Genomic DNA, 20,949 nt, shown 5'->3' on the forward strand with positions numbered 1-20,949 from the left:
AGCCCCACAAAAACATAGATAATCCAAAACCTTGAATAATTTAAAAACACTTGCTTTCACCCATTAGAATGTGTTATTTGGTATTTGACAAAGAGATGCTCTTCCTAATTATATTTCATTGTTCTGTCATGTTAGAGTGATGCATGACTCATGATTATCACCATAAAACCCTCATTTCTATAAAAAACCAACCAAACTCATTGCTGGCGAGTTGATTCTGACTCACAGTCACCCTATAGACAGAGTAGGACTGCTCCAAGGAGTGACTGGTGAATTGGAACTGCCGACCTTTTGGTTAGCAGCTGAGCTCTTAACCACTGCACTAGCAGGGCTCCTCATTTCTATAAGCTCCCTTTATTTTCAAAGCATGTTCAGAGCTAGTGCTTTTACCTTCCAAAAACCCTCAGAAATAAATGGGGAAGAGATTATCACCCTACTTTACAAATAAATTAGGTTTCGAAAAATAGGTGAACTTGAACTAAAAATCTTTTCTCACTTATGGGTTGATGGTAAACTATAAAGGACAAAATAAAAATTGGTTGTTGTTAGTACACAGAAAACTATGTAACATTAGCATAGGTCTGAGGGTGCTTTGTTATTTCACATATTTATCTCATTAACTCCAAACAATTGCCCTGTTATATAAAAACTGACAATGTTTGGCATTTCTGAATTTTTATTTCTAGTATCTCTTACCAGCTCTGGAAATGCTATAGTAAATTCCTGGCATGAGTTAGAAGCCAGGGAAGTTAAGGAGTAAAGCTTTCCTTAAGGCAGGATAATGCAACTTGGTCTCTCTGGTTTCCTTGACCATTTAAAGCTGTAGTTCCCTTAACTTGAGCTTCAGGGAGATGGCAGCCTCTAGGCTGGTCAAGTTTTTGGAGCCTGTTGTGGTTGCCCTGGTCTGGCAGACAGAAAATGCAAGTAAATGAGGAAAAGAGTTGGATAGAACCTAAGGGGAAACCTTAGGTTCTATCCGATCATGCAGAGAAAGGCTGGACAGTGTGTCATTTGATACTACTTGATTTGCAAAGCATTCCACAATTTTCATGTCTACATTCTTCTTCTTCTTCTTTTTTAGGTGTTCAATAACTTTGTGTGTGTGTGTGGTGAAAATATACACAACAAAACATTTGCCAATTCAACAACTTCTGCATGAATAACTCAGTGAGATTGATTACATTCTTCATGTTATGCAACCATTATGGCTATCCTTTTCCAAATTATTCCACCACCATTAACGTAAACTCAGTGCCCCCTAAGCAAAAACTTCCCCTTTTCCCCCCTCCTTCACACTCCTGGTAACCATTAATAACGCGCTATGGTCTCTATATTGCCTATTCGATATAAGTGAGATCATACAATATTTGTCCTTTTGTGACTGACTTCACTCAGCATAAAGTTTTCAAAGTTCATCCATGTTATGGCATGCATTAGAACTCTTTATTGCTGCATAATATTCGATTGTATGTATATACCACATTTTCTTTATCCATCTGTTGATAAACATTTAGGTTGTTTCCACATTTTGGCTATTGCAAAAAGTGTTGCAATGGACATTGCTGTACAGTTTTCTGTTTGCCATCCTTCGTTCACTTCTTCTGTGTATATACCTAGGATTAGGTTTGCTGGGTCATATGGTAGTTCTATGTTTAACTTTTTGAGGAACCACCAAACTGTTTTTCACAGCAGCTATACCATTTTACATTCCCACCAGCAATGATCAAACTGTTTTTCATAGTGACTATACCATTTTACATTCCCACCAGCAATGAATGAGGGCTCCAGTTTCTCCATAACCTCACAACACCTGTTATTTTCTGTTTGTTTCACTGTTGCTATTCTAGTGGGGGAGAGCCTCGTGGCGTAGTGGTTAAGAGCTACTGCTGCTAACCAAAAGACGGGCAGTTTGAATCCACCAGGTGCTCCTTGGAAACCCTATGGGGCAGTTCTGCTGTGCCCTATGGGGTCAGTATGAGTCAGAATTGACTAGACAGCAACGGGTTTGGTTTTTTTGTTTATTCTAACAGGGCTGAGGTGGTTATCTCATTGTGGTTTTGATTTGCAACTCCCTAATGACATTGAGCATCTTTTCATGTGCTTGTTTGGCCATTTAAATATCTTCTTTGACATCTCTGATCTGCTGAAACTGCAGTCAAAGTGGTCAGCTAGGAAAGTTGTAAATCTCTTCAAACTTCATCTTCAAAATGGAGAAATACTGGTATCTATCCAATAGGAATCACCTATAATGATATTTATTTGGATATCAGAATCAAAATGATAATACATGTACAGCATTTAGCACAGTACCTGGAACATTAAGTGTTCACAAATATTAGCTAATGTTCCTGTTGTTTTTCACACTTACTGTCATGCCATATTTGAAAGGGCCAGGAGTTTATTACACAGAATTGCTGGGCAGGACACATTCTTGTTTTAGGATGGTTCAAGGAACAAGAGAAGGAGAAAAGATGCTGAGAGTTTTACTTTAGGTGTGGGCTGTTAGGATTCTGGAAAAGGAAATTGGGAATGAGACATTCATTTTGTCAGAGACCCATAAAATGGGGATTGTTTTTATAGAAGTAAAGCCAAAAGTGTGTTCAATACTGTTTACCTTTGCTGAATAGATATGTTCCCCTCTTAAAGATTATTCTGCAAGCATTTCCTGAGTGTAGAAATCTACCCTAAATTCCTCCTGCTGCCATTCCTGGCATACGTGGTCCCTTCTATTCAGCATTGGGCTTAGGAATCAGCACTGATTTTATGCTATTCCCTGGAATTCAGATCAGTTGAAGCAGCCAAGACACAATGGAGAGATGAAGTTAAAAATCCCTATTTTCTCTTGAGATCACTGAAATAGGAGAACTCTGAGTGTGCAAACTCATGACTGCTCTATGTTGGAAAAGTTTTCTCTAAGAATCAAGACTCACAGTCTCATGCTCTGATCTCAATTTTCTCATCATGACTTCAGGAACACTGTAACTCTGACTGTTCTTCCACGTGTCCTAGTAGCCACTTACCCTCAAGGGACAGAAGGACAGAAAAGTTGACCACTTTTGCTCCATGCCCATTTCCCTCTGCATGTTCTCTCTCATACTCTTTTAAATCCTCCTTTCCTCCACCCCTTCCTTTCTTCTGTTTCTTCAACCCCTCCACTTGTTCCCTTCTCCTAACTCCCATCAGTAATAGTAATAAGCAACCATTTATGGAAAAATCACTACATGTCTGGCATTACTCTTAGTAGTCTACATTTATTATTTTGTTTAATCCTCACAATATCCTATGAGATAGGTACTAGTGATATCCCCATTTTAGAGATGAAAACACTGAGACACAGAAAGTTAGAGGTCATTTGTCAAAAAGTGGAGAAAGTAGGATTTGAGCTCCGGTATCTATAGACTTAAACACTGATCATGCTGCCTCTACCCACTTTGATGCTAAAGCAGAGTAAAATGCTGTCCCCACTATCGATAGCTGTCACATTGTGAAATCTGTCAGTAAAGAGTAGTGAGTTATTTATTCCCAGCAAGACAAGATTTTCAGGCAGAGGCTGGGCCTGTCTCTACACCCATCCATAGAGGGGCATAGAGGCTGGTGGGAAGGTCCTTGCCAATAGTAAAAGCTTAGGCAGACCAGCAAGGCAGAATATTCAAGGAAATGACCCTGCCAGACATGGTTCAAGTAGCATTCATTTCATTATGATTTAGGTTGACTCAAATTAGCTTCTTGCAAACAAACAAGGGTCCAATACATCTTGTTGGATGTAGAGCACAGTCATAGGGCATTACAGTAGTCAATACTTACAGAGGTCCAGGAGGTAAGTGGGCCCATCTAGATATCTGTGCATGGATATCTAGGCTTCTGCCATCATCCTGGGGGTCAGAGGCAGGATTTCATACCTGCGGAAGGGACTTGGAAAGAGCCAGTCTACCACTGGTTTGAAGTCCTTGTCCTTGCAGAAAGAGGCCTTTAAGATCAAGACAAAGCTTCTGTTCTAGAAAGAGATTTGAGTCCATTACTACCACTGACACTTAGAATGGGCTCAAAAGCAGAAGCCCAGTTATAAGAATGGAGACATATTACATTTGGGGAACACTGGATATCAGGACATCATCTCAAAAACCCAGTCTCCAAATACAGGCTAGATTTTATTACATGTCAGTGATAAAACAGGATTCCAGTGGGAGGGAGTAGAGACCCACCTCCTCTGCTGAAGCAGCCGTGGAGATTAGTATGTGCCAGATGAAGCAGCCAGAGCACCTTCACAATAGGTGCCCAAAGATCAGTGCCAGGCCATTCAGGCTGCTAAGGATTTCCTGAATCAAGCCTTTCTTGTCTTGAACCTTGGAGAAGGATGGATCTCCAAGTTTGGGGGCAACTAAGCTCATCTAGGCGGTAGTGGTGGTTCAGTGGTAAAATTGTTGCCTTCCATGCAGGAGACCTGGATTCAACAGCCAATGCACTTCATGCACAGCTACTACCTGTTAGTGGAGGCTTGCATGTTCTATGATGCTAAACAGGTTTCAGTGGAACTTCTAGACTAAGACAGACTGGGAAGAAAAGCCTGGAAGTCTACTTCAAAAAAAATCAGCCAGTGAAAATCCTATGGATCACAGTAGTCTGATCTCCAATTGATCATGGGGATGGCATAGGACTAGGCAGCATTTTTCCATTGTGCCTGGAGTTGCCACAAGTTGAGGGCTGACTTGATGATAGCTAACAACAAGCTCATTTATGTGAGAAGCTGGAAAAGAAAGGTATAAGCAATCAATTGAGGGGTGGGCAGACATGTTGGTAGAGACATCTAGGTCCTTGGTTTCCTTTGTTATACTCAATTTTTGATTGTGTATTAATAGAGGGGAGCAGTGATAAAAAATAGATTACCTCAACTCCATCTTTCTTTTGAGAATGTGTGTGTTGAAGAAACTGATTCAAGTCAACCCAAATCACAATAAAAATGACATCAAGTTGTTAACCATTGTCATAGGGCAACATGTGTAGTAACTGTTAAATGAAAAACTATTTTGTTCTGTAAGCCTTCATCTTAAGTGAGAATAACAGCACAATTGGAAGAGCGTAGTCAATGTCACTGAACTGTGCGTGTAGAAATTTTTGAAGCGGTGTATCTTTGGCTATGTGTATTTTCGCCAAAAAAAAAGGTTGAGAAGTTGGAGGGTTGACATGTTGTGGGGTTGTTAACCAATGTCATAAAACAATATGTGTACTACTGTTTCATGAGAAACTATTTGTTCTGTAAGCCTTCACCTGAAGTATAATAAAAAAAAAAAAAAAAAAAAAACAGGAATTTCCTGCCAAAAAAAAATGACATCAAGAAAAAGTTCCAGGGGGAAATAGTCTACTGTTATGTCTGGGTGGTAGGTTCCTTTTCTTTAAACCTCATGACTAAGGACTTGCCATCAGTATGGAGAGTCACATAAAATTTCTGGTTGCCCAATCCTTTGTTTCCTCTTTGCCTTCTACTTCCCTTCATTCTGTATGACTGTTAGATCTGACTCTCCTTTGGAAGCTACATGGTACATCTACCTCTGGTCACCCTCCTATGGCTGCAATATCCAGGGAGATTCCACCCTTCATTTCTCCCCCAAATAGTTCCCTACATTGGAGCAGCTGAATTCTACCAACTGTACATATGTTGGATCATACATTTGTGTCAAATAGGAATTTTATAAATGTGCGCACTGCACAGTCCAATTCCTATGATGGTTTTGAAAAAAAAGATTAAAACTGAAGAAGATAGAGACTACTATCATTTGAAACTGCCGCCCAGTAACTAAAGATAAAATAGGGACCCACGGTGTATAATTTTTTGCTGTTGCATTCCCCACGCTTAGCCCAGTGCCTGGACAGAATGGGAAGGTGCTCAATGGAGTTTGTTGAGTGAAAAAATATTTCTTTACTTTATGAGAGCAACTAATATTATCTTTGGCCAAAGATGCCACAGCAAACTTTGGTGCTTCTAGGAAGATAGGAGATTCAGAGACCAGCAACACAACTGATTTTAGAAAAGGAAATAGTGATGTCTATCAACCACCCTCAAACCAGAAATTTTCTGTGCCTCAAACTTTCCTTCGTATATCTGATTTACTTTCCTGAATAGGTTGGTTAAATTTATCAAACTTTATAATGTGTCATACAGACACTGAGTAATCATCATCAGTGTCATTTTTAATTTTCCTACAAAGAATCAGGCCAAGCCCTGCCCCCTCCACCTTTCTTCTGCTCTTCTAAAAGTTTCCTTTGAGGTACTCGCTTGGCAAAGGCCTGTGAGGATCTGGATTAATTCCTTTCTTTCCTGACTTTTCCCAGTCTAAAACCACCCTCTGACCAGTAGAGCTCCCTGAAGTTACTCACTGATCCCTATGAATCTCACTGGGCCATGAATGCTGCCTATTTCCTGGGTTCCTGAGCTACCAACTGTGTATTATTTCTAAGCCATGTCATTGGGATTCCCTGTGACCAAGACGCTGTTCTAAAGTTTGTTCAAGTGTTATTTTTCCTTCTGTTTTTATAGAGGCAGCTATGATAAAGCTGCCCCTGTCCCGTCAGTTTGATCAAAGAAGTGAGGACAGAGGCCAGTGTCTGAATCAGCATGCGTAATACAGGGCCGACAGTCATGGGAGGTGGGTGGAAAAGCAGATTTTCCTCTTTGGGTCTTATGATTCCAGCCACCGGAGAGGAGAATCATGCCTTAAGTACAGAAAGCTGGATGACCTTATGGTGCCCTGTTCCATGTGCTGTCCACATTTAAAAAAAAAAAAAAACCAGTTGCTGTCAAGTTGATTCCAACTCACGGCAACCCAATTTCTGTCAGAGTAGAACTGTGCTCCATAAGGTTTTCAATAGCTAATTTTTTGGAAGACGATTGCCACGTCTTTCTTCCCAGGCACCTCTGGGTGGACTCCAACCTCTAACCTTTTGGTTAGCAGTCAAGCACATTAACCATCTACACCACCCAGAGACTCCCAGTGCCCACATATTCCTACTTAAATAAAGCACATACTGACTCTAGGAGACAGTGGGTGGGCAGAGAGGAAGGGAAGGTTAGCTAGTGACAAAAAAAGAATCAGAAACATTTACTTGAAAGATCCTAAAGAAGCAAAGAGTGTGATCATGGTGGCTATTAAGCAAGAATACAGTCTTCCTCATTTCTACTGTCATTAATAGCTACGTGGTGACCGTCTCTAACATCTCCCCAATACCCCCAATCCTTTCTCCTCCCTTCAGAGTTGCCTGAGGTGCTTTTTAATCTCTGTAACAATGTGCATTTGTTCTGTCTAACAAACACATACAGCGTTTAGCATATTCCAAGCACTGTTCTAAGAGGTTTACAGATAATGAACTTGCTGAACCCTCATGACACGTCTATGAGGTAAGTGCTACACATAGCTTCATTTTGGGATGAGGAAACTGAAGCAGAGAGAGGTTACTAACTTTCCCAAAGTCTCATGGCTAGTACCTGTCAGAGCCAAGATTCAAGCCCAGGTAGTCTGGCTCTTAGTCAGTAAGTCATGGTGCCTCACATGAAGGGCAGGTAAAGAGTGCTCCTCATGGCAGGGCTCCCCCTTGGGTCTCTAGATTATTCTCTAGACAGCATACATACTTTAAAGCACTCTCAGACATAGTCCTCACAATTCCTCAAAGTGACTAGGCAGATCTTTTCTATTTCATTTACTGATTGGGACCCTGAGACTTAGCAAGTAAATGACTTATTCATGGTCATTTAGCTAGTTGGTAACAGAACCTTGACTAGAACATGTTTTTTAACATTTTTTACTAACCATGCTGTGGCTTTCTACTCTGAAGATCTACAGAAATGTTCTTTGTAAACAATATGAGAATATTGGAGTAGAAAGAAGTTACAGTTAGCCAACTGCTCCTTCCTGTTTAGCAGTTTATACCCTTGACAAGACTCAGGGACCCGAAAAGAGTTCTCTCTGACCCTCACTCTTTCTCTTGCTCTGGATTCTTCTACCTTGTTTGTTATTTCTAGAAAAGGGTAATTGGATCCGTAGCAAAAAAGTATTCATTTATTCATTCTTTATTCATTTTTTCAACAAACATTTAATGAGGATCCACTAGTTCTTGGGGAAACAATATGACCAAAACAAAGACTCTTCATTCCTGGTACATATTTTATAGTACTTGTGTGTGTGGAGAAGACAATAAATAAATACTTGCATACAAGACTTTAGTAGTGAGTGATAACTGTTACGAAGAAAAATAAAGTAAGGCAAAGCAATAGAAAATGATGGGGTGGGGGTTGCTTTTTAAATTTGGTGGTAGGGAAAGTATTTCTGATGAGAAAATACTGAACCAGAGACCTAAACAAAGCGAAGGAGTGCTGGAAAGAATGTTGTAGAAAAGGAGAAGAGCAAGTACAGAAGCTCAAAGTTAACAGTGTTCCTGGCCTGTTTGAAGTACAACAAGGAAGCCAATGTGATTGGATGAGTGAGGGAGAGAAGAGTGGGAAATGAGGAGGCAAACGGAACGAGGGGCCAGATCAGATACCGCCGAGTAGATGACGGTAAAGTATATGAAAAGGAGGTAGGGAGCCTCCAAAACCCCAAAATGTATACTGTCTCTTTTGTTTTTAATAGAATCTAAGGATAATCTAAAGAGGACTACTAGATTTTAGTAGTAGTTAAAATACTTTCTCCATTATCTTCAATATTTGATATTTCAAAATCTCTTTGGGTTTCACCCAACACTTTTTTTTTTAATTAAGTTTCTTTTCTCCATCCCTGAGGAATTTTCCTCTAGCCAGTTAAAGGCTCCTACCCTTTCTAACCCAGATGAAGTTTCCATTTTTTGTCAAATATCTTTCTTTTTCTTACTACCCCTATGGCCTTCCTCTGGTCCACAGGTTGTTGGCAGCTACTTAATCACGAAATGTATATTTGTGAAGTCCACTCATACGTGTGGGACCATCCAGGAAAACAACGGTTACCACCTAGTACACAAAGTTAGGGAAGGTGTTCCAGCTCCAATCAAACGAGGAGGGCCACCTCCAATGAACAGCCTGCCCACAATGGTCCCTGTCCAAGTTGGTGTCATCCTGTCCCTCAATCCTAGGTTTCCTCTTCACCATAGGTATCTAAGAGACACAGTAAACAGATTTTTCCATCCAACTCTCTTCTGGAGGTGTTGCTTTTCTCCTGCACTGACTACTCTGTGGTCTGGCATGTGAAAGTCAGGAAATCACACTCATTGGGGATGTCATACATTCAGGTTAACTCTTCTCCACTGGGCACCCAAGACCAGTAACTCCTTGATCCTCTTCATTAATCTCTTGTTAACTCTCTTTGGTATTCCTCATAAACCTGAAAAAACCAAACCCATTGCTGTCGAGTCGATTCCAACTCATAGCAACCCTATAGGACAGAGTAGAACTGCTTTGTAGGGTTTCCAAGGAGCAGCTGGTGGATTTGAACTGCCAACCTTTTGGTTAGCAGCTGAGCTCTTAACCACTGCACCACCAGGACTCCATTCCCCATAGTAGCATTAATAAATGCTAAAAATAATAACTACCATTTATATGTGCCAGGTATTGTGCTAAATGCTTTATCTTCATAATTGCATTTAATAATTATCCATATTTTAAAAGATGAGGAACTTGTGAATCACAGAGTTTCAGTAATCTGCTCAGGATAATACAACCAGGGTTGAATATACCTGTATTCAAAACCTGTACCCCTAATCCTTATACTTCCTAACCAGTTCCACCTTTGCCTCCTCACTCTCAGCAGATGGCCACACCTCCTACATTAATGAAGAGATGAAGGCCATCAGACATGACCTTCTTCCATTCTACCCTCTTTATCCCAAAATATTCACTATATATTAAATGCCTTCTATGTGCCCTCACAACAGTGCTATGAGGCAGGCATTATATACCACCTTTAGTAAAGTATTAAAGCAATTAACTGCTAACCAAAAGGTCAGTTGTCTGAAACCACCAGTGGCTCCATGGGAGAAAGATGTGGCAGTCTGCTTCCATAGACATTTACAGCCTTGGAAACCCTATGGGGTCGCTATGAGTCAGAATTGACTCGATGGCAGTAGGTTTGGTTTTGGGTTTTAGTAAAGTAAGATAAGGGCCTCAGTAAATGTCAGGGCTAGAACTTGAACACAAGCTTACCTGGCTCAAACCTGTGCCTCCTCCACCTCACAAAGCAGACTCTTTTCTAACCCCACCCCCAACAACACCTCAAGATTCCTTTCCTTGTCCTTTGTCATCCTTTCCTTTCCCCCATCATCCTTTCCACTTCAGATGAAGTCATGACCCTCCTCTGAAAAGTTATGCCTTCCACTGCCCGTCCTTTCGGTTCTAAGTCTTTTTCCATGACAAGCCTGCATTCTACACTTTGCTGGGTGCTGGGGATTTGAAGGAGAGGTTCTTGCACACAAGGAGTTCATGGTATCCAGAAATACAGACATGTGGATTCATGACTACCACACAATGTGGCAAGTACTATAAGAGGGAAACACAGAGCACCAAGGAGCCCATGGGTAGGAGCACCTAACATAGAGCAGGGCAGATCAGAGAAATCTTTCTCTGCTCTCTCTCCCTACCGTCTCACCCCTACCAATCTCTTCTATCTTAAAACAAAATTAAATAAATTAGTTTTACTTGACTCTCTAACTATTGCTCTATTTTTTCAACTTTCTTTCACTGTCAAGCTTTACCTTCACTTCCTTCTCACCTGTTCTGTCCTCAGTCTCCCATACTATGGCCTCTACTTGAATTGTTTTATTGCACAACATTCTCAAAGGCCATCAGTAACCTCCTAATGAACAAATTCAGAAGCCATTTTTAATCTTATCCCACTTGAACACTCTGAATTGTGAGACATCAGTAATGACCCGTTTCTTGAGATTCTCTGTCCTCTTGGGTTCCATCATATTGTCTGCTATTGGTGCCTCTCTTGCCTCTCTTACCACTTGGTCTATTCAATTTCTTTTGATAGTAACTGTTCTATAAATATGAGCACTACTTACAATGTTCAGCCTTGAACTTCAGCTCTACTCCTCCTGAATGACCCTTCTCTCTTTCAATCATCCTCTCTCTGTGGATGATTCCTAAATCACTTGGATTTCTGTTCGATGGCAAGTAACAGAGACTCAAAGTAAGAATGGCTTAAACAAGAAAGAAGTTTATTTCTTGCTCATGTAAAAAAGTCTGGAGTTGGTAGTTCACAGCTGGTAGAATAGTTCTTGTGAAGGTCATCAGAGATCCAGACTTAGTTCTATTTTCCTACTCCACCATCCTCAGTACTTGGCTTCCTCCTCATAGTCCAAAATAACTGTCTGAGATCCAGCTGCCATGGCATTTTAGCCTGCAAGAAACAGGAAAGAGATGGGAAAAAAAAACCAAACTGCTTCTTTATAAAGACACAGAAGTCATATACAACACTTCCACTTGTATCCTATTAACCTAAACTTAGTCCCATGACCAAACTTAGGTAGCAGAAAGCTGGGCAATGTAGTTTGTATTCTGGGTGGCCATGTGCCCAGCTAAAAATTAGGAATTCTATTACTAAGAAGGAAGGAGAGAACAGATATTGGAAAGCAACTAGCAGATTTTACCACAACCCCATTCAAGCTCCATTTTCTCTCTTTGTTTTCCATCCTTCTAATTTCTTACCTAGATGGTCCACCCTCATCTCAAATTCAACATTTCTAACACTTAACTTGTCTCCCCTTTTGACTTATTTTCATTATATCAATTTTCCAGTACAAACTAGACACTCAAAAAATATTGCTGAATAATTGAGTTCTATAGATACCTCCTTATCCAGTGCCTTCCTTTGCACTATCTGTCAAATTCAGCCCTTCCTTCCCATCCCCACTGTCATCCCCTGGTTCAAGCCTGAACTATTTCAATAGTCTTCTAAAAGTCTCTCTACCCCCATAGTCTCTTCTCTCTTACTCTTTCTACACATCATTATTATATTACTATGACCCTAAAACATCATTTTAAACCTCATCCTCAAAAGCTTTCATAGCTCCCCTCTATCTATGGTGTAAACCTTAAATTCAAGGCTGTCTGTCATGGATTGAATTGTGTCCCCCAAAAATTCATGTCAATTTGGCTAGGCCATGATTCCCACTATTGTGTGATTGTCCTCCATTTTGCAATCTGATGTAATTATGTGTTGTAATTCCTAGCCTCTATGCCTGTGGTTATGGCCCCATTTGGGAGTGAGTTGTCCATTATATTAATGAAGCATGATTACGTTATGTTAATGAGGATTAGGGTGGGATGCACCACTCTTGCTTGAGTCACACCTTTTATCTTATAAGAGACAAAGGGACAGAGAAGCATGCAGAGAAGAGGGACTCACTACCACCAAGAAAGAAGAGCCTGGAGCGAACTGCGTCCTTTGAATCTAGGGTGCCTGCACTGAGAACCTCCTAGACCCAAAGGAAGATTGATGCCAAGACACACGGAGATTTCCAAGGAAAGCTGGACCCACAGATGTTTAAAAGAGACAAGGACCTTTCCCCAGAGCCAACAGAGACAGAAAGCCTTCCCATAGAGCTGGAGCCCTGAATTCAGACTTCTTAGCCTCCTAAACCATGTTGTTAGTGTTGTTGTTATGTGCCGTCAAGTCAGTTCTGACTCATAGCGACCCTATGTACAACAGAATGAAACACTGCCCAGTCTTGTGCCATCCTCACAATCATTGTTATGCTTTATCCCATTGTTGTAGTCACTGTGTCAGTTCAGCTTGTTGAAGGTCTTCCTCTTTTTCACTGACCCTCTACTTTACCAAGCATGATGACCTTGTCCAGGGACTGATCCCTCCTGATAACCTGTCCAAAGTATGTGAGACGCAGTTTCACCATTCTTGCTTCTAAGGCGCATTCTGGTTGTGCTTCTTCCAAGACAGATTTGTTAGTTCTTTTGGCAATCCATGGTATACTCAGTATTCTTTGCCAACACCACAATTCAAACCATGAGAGAATAAATTTCTGTTTGTTAATGCCATCTACTTGTGGTGTTTCTGTTAGAGAACCATTAGGTAACTAAGATACTGTCCTAAACCTAAACTCAATTTTTATCTCCAGCCTTCTCTCTCTCTATTCTGTTATGCAAATCTAGACTCATCCAACCTATATCACAAGTTCTCCTGTCTCCGAACTTTTTTCAGGGGGCTTCTTATGCCTGAAAGGCTGCTTTCCCTTTTCATCCAGTAAAATTCTATTCACTCTTCGTGTTCCTTCTCTACATCTACTTTCTCCAAGAAGTTTTCCCTAACCACTGCAGCTCAGAATGATCTCTCCTTTCTTTGAATTCCTACTGCAATTACTGTCTCTACTATTCACTGGAATTTACCACTTACTTTCTCATATTGCAAGGGAGAGTTACATGTATGTGCATGTCATATTTCCCTAATCAGATCTGAAATTTCTAAAAAAAAAAAGCATGGAACCTGTCTTGGTCATAATACATTTCACAATAAGTCCTCAAGACACTTGCGTGCTATAAGTTCTCTCAGAAATTAGGTTTTCCTGAGGTCTATGAATCAGAATCAACTTAACAGCAGTGGATTTCGTTTGGCTTGGGTTAAAGTCTCCTCCAGAACTTATATAATGTTTGAGTCCCTGCAGCACCTAGAAAAGTAAATTTTGGGGTTAATTGATATGGAGATTCTTTTTTTTTTTTTTTTTTTTCTTTTAAATCTGAAGCCCTTTAAGAGCAGAGTAAAGTCCACCAAGAATACCTAAAGCCATTCCTTCGGGCTTTACTTGAATTAGACCTTAAAAGTGGCTCTTTATAGATCCTCCAATATGCCCCTGGGGTCACCAAGGCCATCATAAGGTATCGTAAGGGATAGACTAGGAAATCTCTAAAGAATATGTGCCAATTGTTATAATGATGATGAAGAGGATGATGATGATGATCCTCTCTTCATCATTATTATTGTCAACCTCAGAAATAACTAATATTTATTCTGCCTTGATGAGTCACAAAGCACTTTGATTCATATTACATCATTTATTCTCAGAAACAGATGGGGTAAATATTATAGCTATTATTTTCATTTTATTGATGAAGAAACTGAGACTCAGTAAGATTTTGAGACTTTCTTAAGGTTGCTCAGCTTGTAAGTGGAAGTAATAGCACCTATGTCTTCTGCCTCCCTATCTTTCCACTACCTTCTTTAACTTTGTGACCCTCCACTCCTCTCAGACCCCAACTAGAATGTTTAATTATGGCAGAGTCCTCACCTCACACCTATGCAAGCCCTTTCTCAGCAAGCACAGCGTCCTCAGCAATACCACCAGTGGCCATAAATAGCAGCAGAATTTCCTCCACCTTCGCTTACCCTTTTCTTCTGCTGCCTCATAGCCCTTTGATATCCTAGCGTCACTTCCTGACAAACTAGCTATGGAAGAAAACTCAGTTTCATGCCTACATGTATATGTGGCTGCCACTGAAAAGTCTCAGCCTTAGAAAATTGCCCCATACTTCCTGTGAATTGGTAGGAAACACCACCAGAATAACACGTCTGTGGAAGGCATGTCATCATGTCGTACTGTCTTCCACTATATACGCATCTGTCTTATACTCTAGGCTGTGAGCTACTCGGGGCTGTAGCCATATCCTATTCATCCCCATGTCCCTAACACAGCATTGGCACATAGTTGGCACTTAATAACTGTGGATAAGTGTCCCTGGTCTCCTCCACCCCACCCCAAGGCCATGTTACATCTCCTTCTGTGCTTCTCACCACATCTTAGTCAGGCCTTGCTAGTATCTTAGCTAGTGCTGCTGTAACAGAAATACCACAAGTGTGTGGGTTTAGAGAACAGAAATTTATTTTCTCACAGTTTAGGAGGCTAGAAGTCCAAACTAAGGGCAATAGTTCTAGAGGAAGACTCTCTCTGTGTCTGCTCTGGGGGAAAATCCTTGTCTCAGCTTCTCTAGCCCCAGCATTCCTTGATTCTTTGATGGTCTTCACATGGCATCTATCTTCCCCCATTTGTGCTTGCTCCTGTGTCTAATCTGCTCTTTTTTGTAATTCAGAAGTGATTAGGTTTAGGATACAACCTATGCTAACATGGCTGCATTAACATAACAAAGAAAACTCTATTCCCAAATGGGAGTACATCCACAGGGATAAGGGTTACAATTCAATCCATAACACCTGGGAAATTCCTTCAAAGGAAAAATCTCAGTTGGTCTGAAAGGAAAGAAGTTTTTTATTAGCAGTTCCTGGGGCTCTTTCATTACTTACTGAACTAAGGGCAAGGGTGGCCACAGTGAGACAGCACCCACAGGTTAAGAAATCTTTTTGTTTTAGTGGCATGTCAAAATGACCTTTATTCTCCATGACTTTTATTCTTGCCTCCAGTCTGTGGAGCCCTGGATGAACTTTGGGGCCAACCTGAACCCACTTGTGTGGAAAATAAAGTGACCCTGATCCTCAAGGCTGACATGTAGCCAGTAGCATCATAACGGCCAATAGGTTGTTGATGGCTGATTTTTCTGATTGGTCAGTGCCCATGTCACATTGGTTACTAAATATTTTGAGTAGCACCCATGCTAGCCTGTCTTAGTTTCCTAGTGCTGCCATAAAAGAAATACAACAAGTGGGTAGCTTTAAAGAGCAGAAATTTATTTTGTTACAGTTCTGGAGACTGTGGTGGTTGTGGGCGTTTGAGTCTATTCCAACTCATAGAGACCCTACAGGACAGAGTAGAACTGCCCCATATGATTTCCTAGGTTGTAATCTTTACAGGCGCAGATTGCCAGGTCTTTTCTCGCACAGAGTGGCTGGTGGGTTCAAACTGCTGACCTTTCGGTTGGCCGCTGAACCAACTCCCTCCACTTCAGACCAACTGGTGTCTTCTCTCTCAACCCTAGCCACCCAGGGCCAAATCAGTGGGCATTAACCACAAGCTTGGAAGCCCACATGATTCTCTTTACTTCAGACTAGCTGACCCTTCTCTGATCCTAGCCACCTTGAGCTAGGTCACAGCACACAAGTTAAAAGAACACAGTCCTTCAGACTGTCAAACAGGTAGACTCCAGCCCCTGTTGGTTTGTTAATTCCCTGGAACAACTCACAGAATTCATGGAGAGTATCTATACTTACAGTACCTATTTATTATAACCAAAAAGGATGCACATGAAGAGATGCATAGGGTGAGGTCTGGGAGGGGTCTCAAAGCAGAGCTTCCATTGTCCCCAAGGATTCGTGGGCCTCTTCCATGCATGGGTGTTCTCACCAATCAGGAATCCCCAAGCTACTTCCATGTTTAGAGCCTTTTATCGACTTCATTGCATGGCCGTTATTGGGGCCTCATTGCATAGTCATAATTGATTGAGTCATTGGATATGCATGATTGATTAAATCATGCCCCCCCTCCCTTCCTGAGATTAACTGATCAGGTGGGTCTATGTTGTCTCTTCTCATTTGCACAGATTCTCAAGTGTTGCTTGGTGGTTTAAAATAATAAAGACATCTTAATTACTCAGGAAATTGTAAGAATTATCTTTCAGGAACCAAAGACGAAGGCCAAATCAAGTTTTATCTCACACAGGGTAATAAAGGAGGAGGAAGAGGAGGAAGAGAAAATAACACCTTATAATTATATTGCCTTTCATTTTATAAACTATACATCAATTTATCCTCACAAAGTAATGGAGGAGAGGGGGAGGAGGAGAAAATAAACTTTAATTTTTTTTTCCATTTTCCATTTAAAAAATATTCCTCCTCATCTTACATCAATTGATTCTAACAAGGCAGAGAAGATAACATTACCTCAATTTTCCAAATGAAGAAAATAAGACTCATGGGTTTAAGTAGTGTATGCTCCAAACTAAAAAAGAAATGTGAAACATTTACCTGTAGAAGCTAAATAGAGTATTAGTGAAATTTTATTTAAATTACATAAGCTTAATAAGGAGAGATGCATACTGTTTTTACAGCATTTTCAATTTAAACTTTAATATAGCAAAGATGTCTATTCTTCTCAAATTAATTTATAGATTTAATATAATTCCAATGGAATTTTTTAATGTAACTAAATGGTAAGTGTGTAATGGTATCTCACTGTGGTTTTAATTTGCGTTTATGTTATTACTAATGAGGTTGACCAAATGTTCATATATTTGTTGGCTATTTCAATTTTCCCTCTTCTATTGGTCAATTTTTCATTGAGTTGGAATTTCTCTCTTGATTCGTAAAACATACTTATATATTCTAAACACTAATCCTTTTTCAGTTACATTTTTTGCAAATATCTTCTACTCTCATTCTCACTACAGTGTCTTAATTTTAAAGTAGTTTAACATTTTTTCCTTTATGGTGCTAAAAGTTTTATATTTTGCCTTTCAGTTGACTTACACATTTAGATCTTTAAACAAACTGGAATTGGTTTTTGTATATGGTGTAAAGAAGATATCCATTTTTTTAATTTCTTTCAGGTAGATACCCAATTATCCTAGCACCATTTACTGAAAGGTCTGTCCTTTCTCTACTGATCTACAACATGATTCTGTCATATACTGTGTGTTCATGTATGTATGCATCTCTTTCTGAATCTTTATTTTGTTCTACTGGTCTTTTTGCCTATATCTACACCAATACCATATACTCTCTTAATAACTATAATTTTATAATAGGTTTTGTGATCTAGTAAGACAAGTCCTTTCACCTTGCTCTTCTTTTTCAAAGATGTCTAAGCTATTCTTGACCTTTTGCATATAAATTTCAGAATCTAGTTATCAATTTTTACAAAAGAAACCTGTCAGGATTTTGATAAGGATTATAATGAATCTACAAGTCAATCTGGAGAGAATTAACAGCTTTATATTATTGAGTCTTCCATTCTATGAACATAGTACACCTCCCTAATTAGTTAAGTTGTTTTTAATATTTTAAACATTTAAACTTTTCCATAGACAGATCTTCCATATCTTTTGTTAGATTTATTCCCAGGTACTTTATATTTTCTTGATCTTATGTAAATGGTTCTTTTATTTTGTTTCCCAGCTGTTTATTGATAGTTTATAGAAATGCAGTTTGTTTGATATATTGAGTTCATTTTCAGTAAACCTGCTAGATTCTTATTAATAATAATAATGTATCTGTAGATTATTTTAGATTTTCTATGTACACAATCACATCACATGTAAATATTGATTATTCTGAGCTTCTTTCCTTTTAAATCCTTATACTATTTATTTTTAACTGCTTTATTTCATGACCAGGACCTCCAGTACAATATTGAATAAAGGAGGTGTTAGCAGACATCACTGTCTTTTTCCAGTCCCAAAATAAAAGCTTTGAACATTTCACCATTAGATATAATGGGTGCTTTAGGATTTTTGAGCTATCTTTTATCAGATTAAGGAATTTCCCTTGTATTACAAATTCTCTTAGGGTTTTTTGTAATCATAAATGGATGATGAATGTTATTGCATCTCTTGATCTATTTTTTTTTTGCATCTATTGATATGATCATATTTTTTCTCCTTTAATGTTGCTTCATTCATTACATTAATTGGTTTTCTAATTTTAAAACAACCTTGCATTCTTGGGACAAACCCATTTTGGTTGTTGGATTAGTCAGGATCAAATCAGAGACAGACAATTTAATATAAATAATTAATAACCAGGGATTGGAGAACTGTTGTTTTTGTTAGTTGCTGTCAAATTAGCTCAAACCATGGCAACCCATGTATTACAAAATGAAACATTGCCTGATCCTGTGCCATCTCCATGATTATTAGTATGTTTGAGTCCATTGTGGCTATTATGTCAATCCATCTCATTGAGGATTTCCTGCATTTCCCCTGACCCTCTACTTTACCAAACATGATGTCCTTTTCTAACGATTGGTTTTTTCTGATGAATGTCCAAAGTAAGCGAGCTGAAATCTCACCATCCTCTCTTCTAAGGAGCATTCTGGTTGTAATTGGAGAAGTAAAAAGGCAAAAAGGTAACATGGAGGTGGCAACAACCTCAGGAAGCATCTACCACCCCTAGAACTAGAAGAGCAAATGGAAGATGTTGGAATTATTAAAACTTAGAAGCTTAGAGGAGTGGCCCCAGAGAGCTATAACTAAGACCTCTGAGAAGAGAGTACTCAGCTGTACTGGTGCCTGAGGAGCTCAGGAAAGGGGCCTTATGGAGCTGGGACCCAGGCCTCTGAGGAGGAGGCATTAGCCAGTGATGCTGGTACTTCTAAGGAGGTGCAATAAGGCTGGTTCTGGGAGTACTGAAAAAACTATAAATTGAAATCAATTGCTGCTACTGGAACAAACTACCACTGCTCAGAGAAAGATACATTTTTGGGGTGACACTGATAGGTACAGCAAGCAAACAGGAAAGTTATTTTCCCTTCCTTCTTCTCCAGTTGTACAGTCTCCCTCTAGATCCTTCTATTGACAGAGAAAAAGAGGGGGCCGGTTGAGTAGGAGAAATCTAGTTTTGGGCTTAGTTTGCCCTCATTTTTCTAGTTTCTCAATTGTAAAGTTAGGTTATTTGAGATCTTTCTTATTTTTAATATAGGTATTTGCTGCTATAAATTTCCCTCTGAACACTGCCTTTGCTGCATCCCATAAGTTTTTATATGTTGTGATTTCATTTTCTTTTGACTCTAAGTATTTTCTGATTTCTCTTTGAGTTCTTCCTGGACCCACTGGTTGTTTAATAGTGTGTTGTTTAATTTCCATATATTTGTGTATTTTCCAGTTTTCCTTCTGTTACTGATTTCTATTTTCATTCTATTTGTGATCAAAAAGATACTTTGTATATTTCAATATTTTAAAATTTAAGGCTTGTTTTATGGCTTAACATATGGTCTATCCTGGAGAATGTTCTATATACACTTGAGAAGAGTGTGTATTCTGCTTTTATTGGGTGGATTGTTCTGTAAATATCTGTTAGGTCTAATTGTTTTATAGTGTTATTCAAGTCTTCTACTTCCTTATTAATATCCTATCTTTTTGTTCTAGCCATTATTAGAAGTGGGATATTGAAGTCTCCGACTATTATTGTAGAACTGTGTATTTCTCTCTTCAATTCTGTCAATTTTTGCTTCATTTATTTTGGGGCTGTGTTTTTAGGCATATATATGTTTATAATTGCTATATCTTCATGTTGGATTAAACCTTTTATCATATATGATGTTCTTCTTTGTCTCTTGTATTCTTGTGTGACTTAAAGTCTATTTTATCTGACAATAACATAGCCACCCCAGCTCTCTGTTGGTTATTTTTGCATGGAATCTATTTTTCCATCCTCTTTTTGTCTTTGTATCTAAAGGGAGTCTCTTGTAGATAGCATATAGTTGGATCATGCTTTTTAATCTGTTCTGACAATCTCTGCCTTTTAGTTGGAGAGTTTAATCCATAACCATTTAAAGTAATTACTGATAAGAAAGGATTTACTTCTATAATTTAGTTTTTTTGTTTTCTGTATGTCTTATTTGTTTTTTTGTTCCTCAAATCCTCCATTACTTCCTTTTTGTGTGTTTAGATGATTCTTTGTAGTGTATCTTCTTTACTTTTCTGTGTATTTTAAATTTATTTTCTTGGTGGTTATCTTGGGGGTTACAATTAAAATCTTGAAGTTATAACAACTTAGTTTGAAAAATACCAACTTAGTTTCAATACCATACATACTTTGTTTCTATACATCTCTGTCTTCCTCCCCCCTTATATTATTGTCACAGATTACATCTTTATACATTGCTTGCCCATTAACACAGATTTATAATTATTGTTTTATGCATTTGTCTTTGAAATCATATAGGATAAAAAGGTGAGTTACAGAGCAAAAATACAATAATAGTGGCTTTTATGTTTACATATGTAGCTACCTTTACCAGTGTTATTTATTTTTTATTATGGCTTCGAGTTACTGTCTAGTGTTTTTCCATTTCAGCCTGCAGGACTCCTTTAGCATT

At 39.1% G+C, this 20,949-nt stretch overlaps 1 protein-coding gene across 2 annotated transcripts in view; it reads left to right on the forward strand.

Moving 5' to 3' along the window:
- Positions 1 to 20,949, forward strand: part of CD84 (CD84 molecule) — a 37,411-nt gene that overhangs the window by 1,409 nt on the left and 15,053 nt on the right. The window lies entirely within an intron of this gene.

The sequence above is a fragment of the Trichechus manatus genome, unplaced genomic scaffold (genome assembly GCF_000243295.1).
Source record: "Trichechus manatus latirostris isolate Lorelei unplaced genomic scaffold, TriManLat1.0 scaffold00288, whole genome shotgun sequence".
In the NCBI taxonomy this organism is placed as follows: domain Eukaryota; kingdom Metazoa; phylum Chordata; class Mammalia; order Sirenia; family Trichechidae; genus Trichechus; species Trichechus manatus.